This window comes from Tympanuchus pallidicinctus, unplaced genomic scaffold (genome assembly GCF_026119805.1).
Source record: "Tympanuchus pallidicinctus isolate F22 unplaced genomic scaffold, pur_lepc_1.0 scaffold7, whole genome shotgun sequence".
NCBI classification, from domain to species: Eukaryota; Metazoa; Chordata; class Aves; order Galliformes; family Phasianidae; genus Tympanuchus; species Tympanuchus pallidicinctus.
Window position 1 is genome coordinate 7539604 of NW_026294791.1, and position 15935 is coordinate 7555538.

The 15935-nt window shown below is 42.0% G+C and overlaps 1 protein-coding gene across 2 annotated transcripts in view; it reads left to right on the plus strand.

Annotated features, from left to right (window-relative positions):
- Nucleotides 1-15935, plus strand: part of TRABD2B (TraB domain containing 2B) — a 257922-nt gene that overhangs the window by 69271 nt on the left and 172716 nt on the right. The window lies entirely within an intron of this gene.

The following is a 15935-nucleotide window of genomic DNA, read 5'->3' on the forward strand; positions in this document are numbered from 1 at the left end:
TTTACTTGGATATATAATGTTTTGGGTGCTGTTGGCTGCCCTTCAGGTGCACTGTAGCTCGAGGTGAGAGGGACAGAGCCTCTCATTAGAGTGCAGTTTAGGGGCTGGGCTGTCCTCAGCACAATGCTGCTCTTCTAGCACTGAAGGAAGGTGACAGCGAGTTGTTTTAACTCATGCTGTATGCAAGCAGAGAGCTAGGAATTACTGCACATCTTGGCATAGCTCTCCTGGGACTGCTGCTTTCCCTCTGCCTGGAGCCTGCATGAGGATGCTCTGAAGCAGATGCCTTGCCGTGACCTCCTGCCTTTGCCTTGTGAGAGCCTTGCTGTGCACAGTGAGATAATGACTAGTCAGGCCACAACATGTTTATTTTTAGGCGTGCTGATGTGAGCTGGGGACATGGGTTGATCAGAAGTGTTTTTGTGTTCTTTGCTACTTCCAGTGAGGGGTTTGACAGGGCTCTAAAGCAGGGCTGGAACTCGTGTGCCTGCTGCTAACAGCACGTGCTGCTCTGTTTTGGTAACATCCTGGGGCTGGTTATCATCTAATAACAAGGGGTTAGGCCTGTTTATTAAAGAAATATGTCTGTTTTTTTACTATAAAAGCAGCTGGGGGAAGGAGAGGAGATGATGCAGAACTGATTGTTGGTGTAGCTACAGAGGAAGCTTGTGATACCACTGGGGTATTTGTACCATTAGATTCAACTCTTAATATAAATCAGAGTCAGGAAGCAGTGTAGTCTGTTCCCCATAGTCTCAAAACCACCATAATTAAGTTCCTTCTCACCCACTTTGCACATCCAACCAAACACCGAGGACGTAAACCAGAAGAATTTCCTGCCCTTCACATCACTATTTCTGCGTTCACATCTCACATGTGGAAGAGAAAATAACGAAATGATTTTGAAAGTTTAACCAACTCATCAAGCTCATGAAACTTTCAAAGGAGACAAGGGGAGATGGAGGAAGATGCTTTTGGCACAAGAGGTGTATACAGGTGTGTAGAATTCACGTCTCGCTCATGCTCGGCCATAGGGCTGGGGAACGGTGGCCGTGTTGAGGCTGCAACCTGCACTGTCCCAGGTGGCAGCCAGGCTGTTGTCTCTCCCTAATAATACTGGAAGCCCAGATATGGGCCATCTAGTAGAACCCATCTCTGTGCCCACTAGGGATTATTCTGGCTCCAGTGACTCCAGCCTGTTCTCTGTGATCCACTGGGGGCTAGGAAAACAAATGTGGGGTTAGGACACTACATCTGCTGTGGCTTTTCTGCCTCAGAGACTCGGAGCTGGCACAGAGGGGCCTCTTTGTCTGAGCTTGTTAGTTTGCATCAGGTGTGATGGATAGCTCTGCTTGTAGAAGAAGGCTGTACCTGTGGTTAGCTGGCAGTGTGCACTTAGCTGTTCTGGGAAGCTGGTGTGCCATTGCCACATCAGCGCAATCAGACAGAGGTGTGACTGGCTTATTTTCTTCTGCTTTGATCTAGCAGAAAGCTTTTGGAAGAGGAAAGAAGGGAAAATCCCTCTCACTTGTGCTGTGTTGTGTAAGCAGAGGGCTGTGGGCTGTGCTGGCGATGTGCTTCAGATGGGGGCAAGGAGCTGAGAACATAACTGAGTCCTGCCTTAGGAAGGGCCCAAAGGCTGGCCTCTGGGGCCAGGAAACAAAGCGTGGTGCTAATCGGAGGGTGGGATGAGTGAGCTCTTTGTTGCTGCTTGGTTCTGAAAAGTCAAACTGTGTTGTTGATATGCTGGAGGCATGCTGACAAATCGTGGGGCTGCTGAGGTGCTCATGGCTCTGTAGACTCAGGGTGCAGGAAGCTGGCGGTGTGCTGGATAGCCTGCTAAACTCTGTGTTGCTTCTCCTGCTGTGTTCCCTTTACTGCTAGCCTTCAATGGGAATCAAATTAGATGTCCGGATAAGAGCATTAAGATATAGTAAGATAATCCTGCTGGTTTTAGAGACAAGACCTTTATAAGTGGACAGAGTGCTGAAGTGGAGAGAAATGAGCATAGGGAAAATAATGATTGAACACCCAGGAGACCTAGGAGTTTTTCCAAGCGCTGGAAGAGCTCTCATTCTCCATAAGACTCCTGGAAATTCCTGCACCATCTTGGCCCACCTTGAACAGCCCGAGTGCAGCCTCAAGGAAGTGCAAACACTTCTTGTCATCTACTCTTTATTTAAATAATCAGATCTGAATGGGTATCGTTTTCTCTCTGGGTTTGTGTTGTATCTGCCAGTAGATACGGTACCACAGTGAGCTGCAAACAGAGGGCCAGTCTTCCAGTATACTTATGTGCCTCCCTCCTTTTCAGTTAGATCAGGTCCTGTACACTTTGGAGATCTGAGCTTAAAGCGCTGTGAACCACAGATAAATCTCTGGTTTATCTGGCACACTTCAGACTTTTGGAAAAGAATAAAATAAGTTTTGCTTTTAAAATCTGCGTGCCTGTATTGCTGATCTCTCAGATGCGTTTTGATTTATTGGAGGACAGAAATTTTAACCTTCCGCTTCCTTCTCAATATTCATTCATTACTTTTTTTTCCATTGTAGTTTACGTTCCCTGTTGCTAAAACTAACAAAATGTCCACGCTAACAGAATGCCATTTCCCTGCTGGGCCCCAAATTAAACATTCCTAGAAAGGCAGGAGGCAGTTGCTTTATTCTGTGTTGTGAATTAACATGTTTGCATAACTTAATGTTCAGTGCATCAGACAGGAATTCCAGAACAGATCAATCTTTAGCACTGCTCTTGACTTCATGGGCCAAGCATCCTTCTCACTGTATGGCAATGCCACATGGGCTGCTGAAATGGCCTTCTGGTATGAGGCTATCCATCACTGGCTTTGTGTCTGGTTTCTGTGAGGAAACCACAGAGAATGAAAATAAGTCGAGTACCCTAACTGAAAAGCAGACTTAACTCCTCTCAAAGCAGCTGTGAGCGATGGCACTCACCACTGAGAAAAACAGCTCCAACTTATGAAGAAGAGTAGCGAGTTCTTCTACCTTCAGTGGACAGACCTCGAAAAGCCATCTTTACTTCCAGCTGCAGCTCTTTGTGCTGTGAAACCCCTGTTGCGGGATCTGGGAAATGCCACTCCGATGTTGCTGTCTCAGCTCCTGTTATCTCAGCTGCAATGTATGAGCTGCTTCAGAGGAAACCGCCCGTGAGCATATTATTTCCTGTCCTGTGCTCTGAAGCATTTTCTCCTTTAACAAAACATGGCAGGATTCTTCTTAAATGTACTTCTTTTCCCCTGCTCTATTTTCCTTGCCAAATTGAGGCTTGATCCACATTCAGTCAGATAAATGGAAAATACTCCCCTGGACTTCCAAAAGGGCAAAGGTCTGAAGGATGGTTTGTATTTGAAAGAAGAGGAGGAGAGATTACAGTACTTACCCTTTGACTGACACAGAAATTAGTGGTGATGCTACTTGCAATTCAGTGTATTTCTAAAGTCTTGGGTGATGCAACCAAGCTTGTAAGGTGCTCATTGAAATCATTACTACATACCTCACTATTACTATTTATTTGTGTTAACAAATTGCTGAGGCAATCGGGCTGAAATCCAAATATCCTAGCTGCTACCAAAAACTTGAAAAATAAACCCTGCCTAAGTAGTGCGTTGTCTACAAATTAGGTTTGCCCACATTCGTCGCCCATAAGAACCATTTTATCCTATCCTATTCAAGTCTCCACGAGGGTGGAACAACAGCATAGATAATGTGCAGGGAAAAACTGAGTGCTCGTAATTAAGATGTGGACACTTTTAGGATTGTTACCATGTTTTCCAATTGGTGGAGCCCACCTTTCATATGACTGCTTGGATCCATCCAAAGTTTGATGACCCAGGTTCTGATAACATGTTGTGGCAATCTGGGAATAGAGGGGGACGATTCTCTGAAGAACAGACAGGACCAAGTTATTAAACAGCCTCTTTCCTCCATTGCTAGCAGAGTTTCCACAAAAACAAAGGATTTAAAAAATCCTAGAATTCATTAAACACATTTTTATCCCAGAAATATTTACACTGCTTTCTTACAACAGATAATACCTGCTCTTAAAAAATGCAACAGCATGCAGGATATTAAGATTTGAAGCATTTTTTACTAGTTCTACTTCTTAAAAAAAAGTGCAGATTTTTTGCATATTTATCTTACACCCCACGCTTCATTTCTCAGGTCATGCTATTCCATCTATGCCATTCAATTTCATTTTACTGTCATTTCAGTTTTCATTTCCAGCTGGACCTGTCTCACTTTTATCTCTGTGTTGAGTCACCCCTTACAGCCAATCATATTAAAATACCAGAGGTTTATCACTCTGCCAGTATTTTCTTACTGCTTTTTGCTCAACATCTTGTGCTTTTCTTGTTCTAGGAACAATGGTAGGCTTTCCAAACATTCTTCTTTTATTGTTTATGTTTACATACAATCATTGCAATCTTCTTGTAGGTTTGTACACCAATTAAGAATTAAAGAATATATTGAAATTTACAGGTAGGCAGTGGTCCTGTAAAATTTGTCCATAATCAAACATCGGAGTTGACAGTCAAAGTTAACAAAATCCTCAAGTATCCAGGATGTGTCTTTGAAAGCCAGATACCTCATTTTCTGAAATTTACTGCAGAGGACTGAATTTCCTTTTTCCTTTTTCCTTTTTCCTTTTTCCTTTTTCCTTTTTCCTTTTTCCTTTTTCCTTTTTCCTTTTTCCTTTTTCCTTTTTCCTTTTTCCTTTTTCCTTTTTCCTTTTTCCTTTTTCCTTTTTCCTTTTTCCTTTTTCCTTTTTTTCTTTTTTTTGTATATCATCATATTTTCACTTTGTGTATTTAGGAAATACAAAATTAATACATTAGAGTTCTCCAAGTTCTCCTTTTCAGTAAGTTCCCTCTTTTGTGGCAAGAAATTGTTTTGTTTGAGCAGATGATCACTAGCTCCTCTCTGCCATATTGCAAATTATGTGTGGTTTTGGATGTCTGCTTTCTAAATGAGTGTATTTGATATAATAAATGCCCAGACATAACTGTTGTCTTAAGCTGGTCAGCTTAGTCATTACAAAAAATATTGTTTTGTAACAGCAGTAATTCTCCTCATAACTGTTCAGTGGACAATTTATGGGAATGCAGGGAATGCCACAGGTCAGTTAATAAACTGTGAGTACACACTTTGCGTTATTTATTAATTTGTGATTACATCACTTGATTCAAGCAGTTAAACTCTCCTTTTTGACTGGACAACAGAAATGTGATGAATAGGAAAAGAATGAATTCTAAATCCAGATTTGTAATGCAATAGCATCAATCACAAAAGCATACAAAAGGCAGAGTTTGCCCCAGATGTCTGGCAAGAAAATGGGTGCATGAAGAAAAAGAACAGGAAAATCAGCTTTGCCACTGCAGTGTCCTGGCAGCTAAGCCTGTCACTAGTTTTATTTTAAGTAAAGAAAAGTTTTAGGACAGGATCAGAGAAGACAGTGATGTGTAGAAGGGACCGGAGAAACAAGCAAGTTCTTTTATTCAAACATGTAGGCAGTGATGAGGAAGGTATAATGGGACAACTGGAACTGTAAATTGACCTTTAGATACCAAACCAGAGATCATCAGTACAAAGAAGGGTGCAAGAGACATGGAGATGAGGACAATCATGATGAGTAGCCAAAAAGAAAAAGAGAACAAAATAGAGGCATTGGCAAGGTCATCAAAATGATGGGATTTGTAGCATTTGTCATTCTCTGCCCGGAGTCACTGTGCTCAGAAAAAAGATGTGATGGCTCCAGTGTGAGAAGAGGGGAGACCAAATGTTTAAGTGTCTGGTTGAAAAAGAAGGCTAAGTCTAACACATAATTTGCTGGAAAAATTTGAAAGACTTAAACTGAGCATACAGAGTTATGGAGCGGTCTGCTAGATGAGGGCAGCCACCCATGCAGCGGGCCTGAGGGACAGGCAGCAGGGTGTTACTTACAGGGGTAAGAGGAGAATGGAGAGAGCCTGGGAGAAAGACAGCAGGCCTTAATTATAGTGAGTCTGAAGCTGATGATTGAACATCCCTAAGAGAGATGAGAGATCCCCAGCAGGAGAGTTGGGGACAACAGGTAGTATAGGGAGAAGTTTCCTGTTACCTGGAGGCCTGTTTTCCCCAGCGGTGGTGGAACTGCTGGCTGCAGTCCCACTGACAGAGAGAGTGGAAGCTTTCATTTCCTATTTGTTGAGACTGGTGGTATAGGGTCAGTTTTGTCCAAAGAGACAGAAAATTAAAATGTTGCATCCTCAGCAGCAGTCTGCTTGGAGCTGATTGGTGATGCTTGCATAATGCACAGGTGTATGAAGTTAAATGGGAGACTTTCCATCTCCATTAACTTTCATCTCATATATAATAGAGGATGAAATACATATTTATATGTAAGAATGAACAGTAATTTAGATTTTAGATGTACAGCTTGCTGTGCATGCAGTGAAAATACAGTTTTTGTCCTAGGAAACTGTGCTTCATTTGCTAGTGGCATTTGGGTTCTTCAGCTGGGGGATGCACATCCAAAGCAGCACAGACAGCATTCATAGTATCTGGTGGCTGGCCAGCAATGCAAGGCAAGGTTCGAGTCATTCAACAATATCTGTCATGAAACTGCTATTTATTCAACTTTATTATTCTAAAGTTCCATGTGTTTTTGCTATTCTGTGAATATGCTGGTCTGGCAAAGTTCTTACAGATCCCTAAAAAGGTGACTGTTCTTAGAATTATGTGTTGTTTCTGGTTTCTTTTTTTTTAATTTTATTTTATTTTTCAATGGCTGGAAATCAATTGATCTTTTTGTAACTGGCAAGCAGGGGTAAAACATACTTAGAAAAAGCTATATCCCATGGAATTCTTGGCTTGCTTTCTTAAACTGTGGCAGGACATCCTGATGCTATGAAATTACATGGAAAAAAAAGTCTTGGAAGAAAAGGTTGGGATTAGTAGCTTTGTGACTGAATGGATTTGATGAGTTCTTGCTTTGATAGGAACATTATGATGTTGAAAAGTAACAAAATCTTTGAAGAGCTCTGGCAGATTTTGAAATGAAAATTGAATGTGAAACTGTGGAATGTTTTAAAGAATAGGCACTTCGTGTTTATTGAGCCCTCTCCTTGACTTATAGGTACTGAGCTTGTCTCTACAAAAGAAACATCTGGCTTCTTTGTTGTCTTTATTAAATTATTCCAGTGATTCGGGAGTAAAAAATAGCACTGAGAGAAAGAGGAAGCAAAGCAGAGAAGGACAGCAAATAATGCAGTCATTTCCCTCCAGTTGCGCCCCAAACGCTGTGTAGAGTGAGGCTGACCGAGAGGCAGGGAGAGAGGAGGAGGGAGGGAGGGAGCAAACATCTGGACCAGCAGTTTTTCAGATTACCAGAAATTTGTGACATGTTACTTGGAAAAGATGTAATTAAGATTTATTTATTTTTTGAATGCTCTGCTCTTTTGTATTGTTTTAGTACACATGGCATTCATATAAATCAATTACAATAATAATAGCCTATGAATACAGCGTCTCATCCACAGCCCACTGCAGTCTATGTGAGGCTTTCCATTGACTTCACTCGGCACTGAGTCAGGCCCAGAGCCTTTGATCAGCCAGCAAGAGCCTTTAAATCCCCCTCATCCGTCTGTGTGGGAGAGGTGGCAGTTTGCTTTGCGCGTCTTGCTGCTGGATGTGGCTTTTCGGTCACCTCGCCTTCCCCACCGACCTCGCCTGGTTCCTGTGCACAGGGGGTTGTGGCAGGTTTACGAGGCTGGGCTTAGTGGGTTGGTTTGGCCGCTGGAAAGCTGAGAGGTCTGTTGAGAAGGTTGTGATAGATGAGTCAATGTGACACAAAGAGAGATATTCAGATATTTAATGAGTCTTTTGTGAGGAAAACACTGTGTCCTGAGCCATAAATCCAGTTCCCAACTCCCAGTTTAGGCATGGCCCAAGGCCTATGCTGGTCCTGCTGCCTGCATCTTTGCAGGAGACCAGCAATGCATATATGCAGTTAAAAAGAATCTAATAATCACCAGTAAGCTGACCTAAAGCATCCACGTTGCCACCAGGAAGATTTGGCCACAGTAAGCAGTTCTGAACCAACACGCCCAGCTTTCCAGTTGTGCTGAGAGCATGCATGCAGCCTGCTATGGCAGCTCAGCTGACAGCTCATAATTACTTCAGTTATGAAAGCACATTTGTTTCTGAATATGAGGCCGTGTGTAAGATAAACATGGAGACTGGGAAAGCAGGGCAACAAAAGTGACATTATATACTTGCTTCTAGCCAATTGGAAAAGCAATCAACTCATCTTCAACTCTGCTGTGACTTCTATAACTCATTTAGCTACTGTCACTTCCCCAATAAATATCTTTTGAATGTGGAACTGGGGAAAAAAAAATCTATTGTTTAAAGCAAACAGTTCCACACCACATTAAACACAGTGGCTCTCTCTTTATTATCTGCTGATGAAAAGAAAAAGATGTCTCCATAAGAAAAATGCTATTACGTTAAAATAAGAAATTATGGGAAAGGAGTAAATCACATTTCCTATGTAACAATATAGCAGAAAAGAGTCCTCACTTCTCAGTGCCTTTCCATCATTAGTGAAATCCAAACTGCTTGGAATTACTTTTTAAGCGTATGCATTCATAAGAAAAGAGAGCAAGAATAGTTCGTGTAATTCTGAGGAATTGTTTTCCAAATAAATTCCATTCCACAGAGCTGGCAGTGGCTATTTGGTAAAAGAGAAAAGACAAAAACGAGAAGGGCCTTGGTTGGGATACGGGACCTTTGGATTCATTTTGTAAAGGGTAAAGTTGTTTTGTGTTCTGTATCTTGAGCTTGGAACAAACCCAGGCATATCAATGGAAAAGATATTACACTAGTGATTTTTACACTACTGATATGCCAGCAAAGCCCTAATCCAGTGTCTGTTAATGATGGCTCCACGAGATTCGGTCGACTCCAGTGGTCTTTGGAGTAGGTCCAAAGACAGTTTTGTGCACTCAGTAAGAATCCTACTGCAGGATAGGATGCGATTCACAGAATCCAAAAGGAATTTCCTCATTTATTTCCTTAATCTTTGAATCAGACCAATGTGGTGATACCTCATTCCATGCTGACCATCTCAGGGTTTGGTATCTCGCCATTGAGGCTTACTTTATTACCAAAGGGCAGCATAGCCATATTCAGAGGACATCCCCTCAGACTGCCAGCTCAGTCTGGCTCCAGCTGAGTGCTCCCATCTTGATTCACTGGGATGGAAAAGTCTGACTGGTGGGAGGGGCAGCTAGCTACCAGGTAATTGAAACCAGATAACATCAGTCCCACCTCTGCGGTCCCATTATGCAACAAACTTAGGGTGTTCTCAGTGCATATGACTCAGCTGAATTACTTGGTGCTTGAAGGTCAGTGGGAAAATCATAAAGAATCAAAATTAGTGCTTTAATTTGAATAATCATGAGTATAATAGAAAAAAAGCAATGAATGCATTACTTTCTCTTTTTATCTAAAACAGCAGTTAGTCCAAGAAATGTAGGAAAGACAACGGCACATGGACAGATCTCATACAAGTAGCAAGCAGTGTAAAAAATTCTGCCATCCTGAGAATTACTTTGATTAGCAGCAGCATCAGTTTCTGAAATGAGATCAGGAATCACTGTGTGCGTTACAATATGATTACATGGTAAGGAATATCCTCTGAATAGTATGAAGACTACTAAATGACAGCTAGTATCAGGGGAAAGCAGAATTAAGTGACTTGCAAAGGCTTGCTGTGTTATTTAGTGAGAGAGTCCAGGCCAGGATGCAACACTACTTTCTCCTTTTTTTTTTCCATTCTCTGTTCTCCATTTTTTGGGACAAAGTTGAAGAATGGAATATTTCAATCCTAAATGACATTACCCAAAACTGTTGAGCAGCTTTAAAGAGGAAAGTTGACTCTGTTTGCAGTAAAGCCTCACTTCTACTCACTTCTACACATTCTACTACTCTTCCCTTGAAATCATTTGTGTTGGTTTCATGAAGGTGTAACTTCTCAGTGGCTTAGAGCTGGGCTGCATGCTCACTTTATCCCCCCTGCTAATCAAGTTCAAGCCTGCTTAGTCTTTGTGCAGGTGTTTGCCAAGAAGAATCCAGGGTGCCAAAGGAACTGCTGGTGAGATTTGGGAGGTGGGTTTTCTTGCTCTGAGTCGGTGCTGAAGCAGTGAGTCAGCCCAGTGTTGGGGGTGGCACGTTCTGTTTGTGACTGTGAATGATCCACTGGCTCTGCATAATATTAAAAGGATGCATGAATTAAAACAAAAACCAAGCAAAAATAAACCAAAATGTTTTAGACTTTGCCTTAAATAAATACTTATTTCACTGATACCTATCTTAGAAGAGAAGCCATGATGAAATGATGAAGTATAAAATCACAAAGTCACAGGATAGTTTGGGTTGGAAGGGACCTGAAAGATATCCATTTGCAACCCCTTGCCGTGGGCAAAGACACCTCCCACCAGCTCAGGCTGCTCAGGGCCCCATCTGACCTAGCCTTGAACACCTCCAGGAATGGGTCATCTACTGCTTCTCTGAGTAGCCTGTGCCAGTGCTTAACTATGCTCATAATGAAGAATTTCTTCCTTATATCTAATCTAATTCTGCCCTCCTTCAGCTTAAAGCCAAGAGGAAACCCTTCTCCTTCTACATAACCTTTTCAGCTTTCCTGTAGGCTCCTTTTAGGTACTGGAAGGCCATAGTGAAGTCCCCCAGAGCCTTCTCTTCACAAGTCTGAAGAACCCCAGTTGTCTCAGTCCCTCTTCATAGTAAAGATCCTCCAGCTCTTCGGTCATTCTCCTGGCCCTCCTCTGGGCTCATTCCATTAGGTCTAAATCCCTCTTATGCTGAGGCCCTAGATCTGAATGCAACATGGCAGGAGCCTCACAAGAGGTGATATAGGAAGGTACCTGTGACATGACGTTTAAAGGGGAAAAAGAGGAATCTGTGGCTGTACCAAGCTCCACGAGAGGACCGTCACACTGTGCTGCTGCTCACAGCCTCTGCATTAGCAGCCAAGATATTCAAGAGGCTTGAGCACACGCCTTTGGTGAGAGGCAGGGGATGCAGGCTATCTTAGACCGTGAAGAGGAGTGCAGGGGAGATGGAATAGCCTCCTGCAACTATTTGAAGGACATTTACAAAGATGTGAACGACAAACTTTAAGGAATGCCAGATGATAAAGCAGTGAGCAATAACAAATTACAGCTTGGGAGGTTGAAGTTACACATAGGGAAGAATTTTTCATTAGGAGGGTGGAGCAGCACTGGAAGCATTCCTGGTTACCCAAGCCGTCATGGTATCTCTCTCCTTGGAGGCTTTCAAGGCTTGGCTAGACAAAGCTTTGGCTGACCTGACCTGCTGTCAGCATTTGTCTTGCTAGGAATGGGAGGTTGGACTGGAGAGTTGTAGAGATTGCTTCCAACAAGCATTTCTCTGATCTTATGATATCCAGTGTGGAATTTCCTTTAAATTATGTCATTAAAGGTCGACTCTGTGGTACTTGCTAGTCTCCATTACAAATCCCTTGTCCTGATTTCCCTTCTGCTGGTGTCTTTGTTCATCTGCACTGTCAAATCCCTTCGTACCACCTTGCAGCGTATGTCAGGCAGTGCCACCTATGCAGAGAGTATTCTCTGGGCTCACTGAAAAAATATTTGCAAGCCAGAAAGCATGGTTGTGCTTTCTGTGGTGCACCTTCTGCAAATCAGTCTGTCAGTCCAATAGCCTGAAAAAGCTTTGTTACCCCAGATTGTGTTGCGTATGCCAGCTTTATTTCCAGAAGAGTTGTGAAGTACTTCCTGGATATTTGTTTGGATCCCTGGTTACCAGCTTCATCCAAGAAGACAACTGCAGCTTTAGGCAGGTCTTGACTACATTGTGGATCACTTAATACCGCACTGTTATCAAGAAAAATCTGTACCTATTCAGTGAAATTATGAGACAAGTAGGAAGATTGTAAGCTGTACAGTTCTGCATGCCATCTCTCACTGGTACTGCTTTAGAGACACAGCCATAGCAGGCCCTCATGTGAAGCCTAGCCAGACATATTTTATATAATAAGAAGGTATTTTGAAGTGTTCAGGCAGATAAGTGAAAAGCAAGTGGCAATCTATCCTTTTATTTTTTGTCAGTGGCTATTTGCTTTCTGGGCTGAAATAATTTACTGTTCATTTTCTGTCCAATATGAAAGATAAATGAGGGTGAATTCTTCAATGAGCAAAACATACATTTGGAAACATCATTTTAGTATCAAAATGAGATTTCCATAAGGCCTTGCTGAATGAAGCTGTAGCATTATGTCTTGATCCCTCACTAGGAAAGGAAAAGCAGCCAGAAATTTCAGGACTAAATCATCTTATAGTTCATCTTCCTCTTTCTTTGTTATTTTTTTGTTTATAGAAGAAGCAAATTTATTGAGCATGGAAAAATACCAGATTGACAGCTTTGGAAAAATAAAAGCCTGTCTTAATCCAGAGTGCAGATGTGGCACAGTCAGTAAGAATGCAGAATAACTGCCTGAGATCTAAAGAAGTCATTGCAAGTTGTTTGGCAGAGCATGGGTGCTCTGTCCCAGTACTCACCCAAGCATGTTGGGATGGCACGAGTGGCAGGCGGTGCTGAACAGCTCAGCAATCAGTTGTGCTTTGAGTTCCTCTGTACCGCTCTCATTCCTGAGCCACTCTGCCAAGAGGAGCGTGGAGCAAAAGAGATCAAGTAGGGGAGGCCTGTGCTTGCTAAGAAGTCACTTAAATTACCGATTAGGCTGTCAACAATTCACTGCGACAGAAGCAGCAGGAATGCAGAGTGAAACTGTCTTAAGAACACTGGCATCATTTGTGGTTTCTGTAGAGACAATCCTACCCTGAACAGGAAAATGCTGACTTCTGTCCTATGTGACAGGCAGGGACGTGGTGCCAGGCTCTTCGTGTTCATTTCATTGCCTCTTGTCTGGTCATGGCAGACAAGGTATTTTCACTTGTGCCTCACTGTTATTATTTGTAAATAAGTGTTGCTATCCCAGCCCTGAGGAAAAGTAAAATTCCCCTAATCTCAGAAACATCCTTCTCTCATAAAGCAAACTTTAACGTGTACTGTCTGATGTCTGCTGTCACGATACCACAGTCTGTCAAAAAGGATGACAGATTATACCACCACTAGTTTCCATCTTATAGCATGACTATATGAGACTTGGCATGCACCTACAAAGCTCCAAAGGTCTGTGCTGACTCAGAGTAGGAATTAATGCCTTCTGCAAATGTCACTTGCCCTTGGTGTTACTGGTATATTGGAGTGTGCTGTGGCTTTGGGTCCAGCATGAGCCAGGAGAAGTCTAAGCACTCGTATGGGCATGGATGTGGTGGATGGACAGCACTGCTGATTCCCTCACTGTCAGTAGTCACGGTGTTAGTGCTTTTAAGAGAGAATCCAGCCCCTAACATCTTTCTTTCCTCCTCACCTACCATTCCTGTGGGGAGAGCTGTAGTGGGGTTGTCAGTTGGGTTTTGGTGTAGTCAGTCTTTTTTTGCATGCTTCAGGGACACTGCTGTGTGCAGGAAAGATTGTTTTTATTTTGCATTTTTTCTCTGAAGTATATGACTTTTTCATCAGAGTGAAAATCTGTCAAATGGCCATTTCAGACTGCCTAGAAATTATGAAGCTCTGGAATCTATTAAAACATAAATGTCAGAAGAAAATTACTGCAGTTTCTCTGGCCTTTCTTGTTTTACTCCTTGATGTTAACTTTCCTTGTTTGCTGATGTGTGCTTTCTGTGCAGTGATTAAAGAAAAAAAGACTCCTGAAAAAAAGGTGCCACCATTACGAACAATTTATGTACATGCTCTACATGTGTGTGTGTATGTGCAGGGATTTCCATCAAGATAAACCTGCTTAGAAAAATGCTGTGGCTAGAAAAAGAATAATAATAAAAAAAAAAGAAGGGTAGAGAGAGACCAGATGTCAGAAAACCAGAACTAAATCTTTCCCTTTTCTTTTTTTTTTTCCTGTGAACATTTCTGAATTATACCGTAATGCACCATAACAACAAACAACATGTTTTCTTAAGTGTAAGTAGATTTGCTGTTGAGGAAAATTGTGCCAAAGCTATTTTTAAGCAAACAGATGTCAAGGGCTTGAACAGAACCTGAAGTACGTATAGCCTTTATGAATTACACTTGTACTCTGAGGCACACTGGAGACAGAGAGCTTGTTAAATTTTACTAGATTGTCTGCAAAACGATGCTATTTAGATGACTACTTGATATGAAATTGATTATGGCATATACACCAGTCCTTTCCAAAGCTCAATCTATAATCCTTGATTTTCTTTTAAAGCACTTTGTACTTCTAATGCACCATAAAAATTCAAAGGAGGCTCAGATTCTCAGCTGCTGTCAGCTGGCAGAACTCTCCAGACTTATTTCTGCTAGCTCTGAGGAGACTGGAGGGAGACTTGGCCCAGCATAGGGTGGTCAGGGGCTGTGGAATGTCCCATGCAAGGACAAGTGGTACCAGGAGCAAGTACTGAGGGGTAGCATGTATCCCTTCTACAGAAATGCTTCTATCTCTATAGCAGTCATCAGGAGCTACTGATGTACTCAGTATTGGGAAAGTGATCTGTACAGACAAAACAGAAGAGATCCTAGATTTTGACTGCATTGTGAATATTGTTTTCTTAGAGTTCTTCCTGAGTAAATGTGTTTAGTTTATTGCGTGTTTGACTATACTACTGGGAAAAGGTGTGGGACGGTCTTGGAGGTTTCAATGACTTAAGAACTGGAAACCTACAATTAATTTTAGTTGAGGAATTACAATGGATTTAGATGTTTTAAGCAGCAAGTAACGAGCCAAGGGTCCTGTGCTGTTCTGCAGGTCTGGAGCACATCCAGACACAATTTGCCGATGTGAGCAAAGTTATGACTATACCATGCCTACAAGGACAGAAGAGTTTCTCAGACAGCTCAGCAGAGACTGATGCACTCTCACCTGTGTGCTCCCCTGCACCACAGTGAAGGTGTTGATGATTGTGGGCTGTGAGGCTGGAAGCAAAAATCAGGCGTGTTTTACACTAGGAAGGTTGGCAGATTTCTTTTCCATGTTTGCAAATAACATAAAGTGAAATTCAGCAGCTTTGTGGTTTTTGAGCAGAGCCACAGTGAATCTATTGGGGCATGCATTTCTAAACTTTATCAGTGCCATAATACCTCCAAGTGGCTATTTATCAAAGAATAAGAAAATTTAGTTTTCTGGAGCACATGCCGTAAGCTGCACCAAAAGGAAAGTTTGCAGAGTTTTTGGTTTGATTGGTGCAAGTAGCACAAGGGATCACTCAAACACAGTGAGATAATGTTATAGTCCCTAGAAAATGGGCTTAGTGAAGCAGCAGTGATATCACATCTCAGTGATGTCCTCAGTTCTCATCCCTGATGGGGACAAAAGGTGCCGTTTTGTCTAAAATGAAGTCCAGAACTTGTCATGTGTTTGAGTGTTATTGCCTTGTCAGTTGCATTATAGGTTAAGCTTTGTAGAATACTCTGGGAAAAAGATTTAGCCATTTTAGCGTATGTTCTGACTTCTGTGTCTCTTGCCATTTTGTGATCCACCAGCATTTGTTGTGATTAGTATTAGCAATAAAATCTTCAAGGCCGTGCAAATGATTCCAAAGCCTGGCTACAGATATGCACAAGAGTGTAAAGAAAATTGCGTTAGATTCACAACCATTAACAGATTCTGAGATTCCCTGAGTTACTGCCTTGCAAGCTGCACAAATTGGGGTGATGGTAGATAGAGTACTGGATTTTCAATGTTGTATTTGTCTGTTCTGGAATTTCTTTATACCTACAATACATTATAGCACTTACAATAAGACCTTTAAAGTTTTTGGAGAAAGTTATTGTTA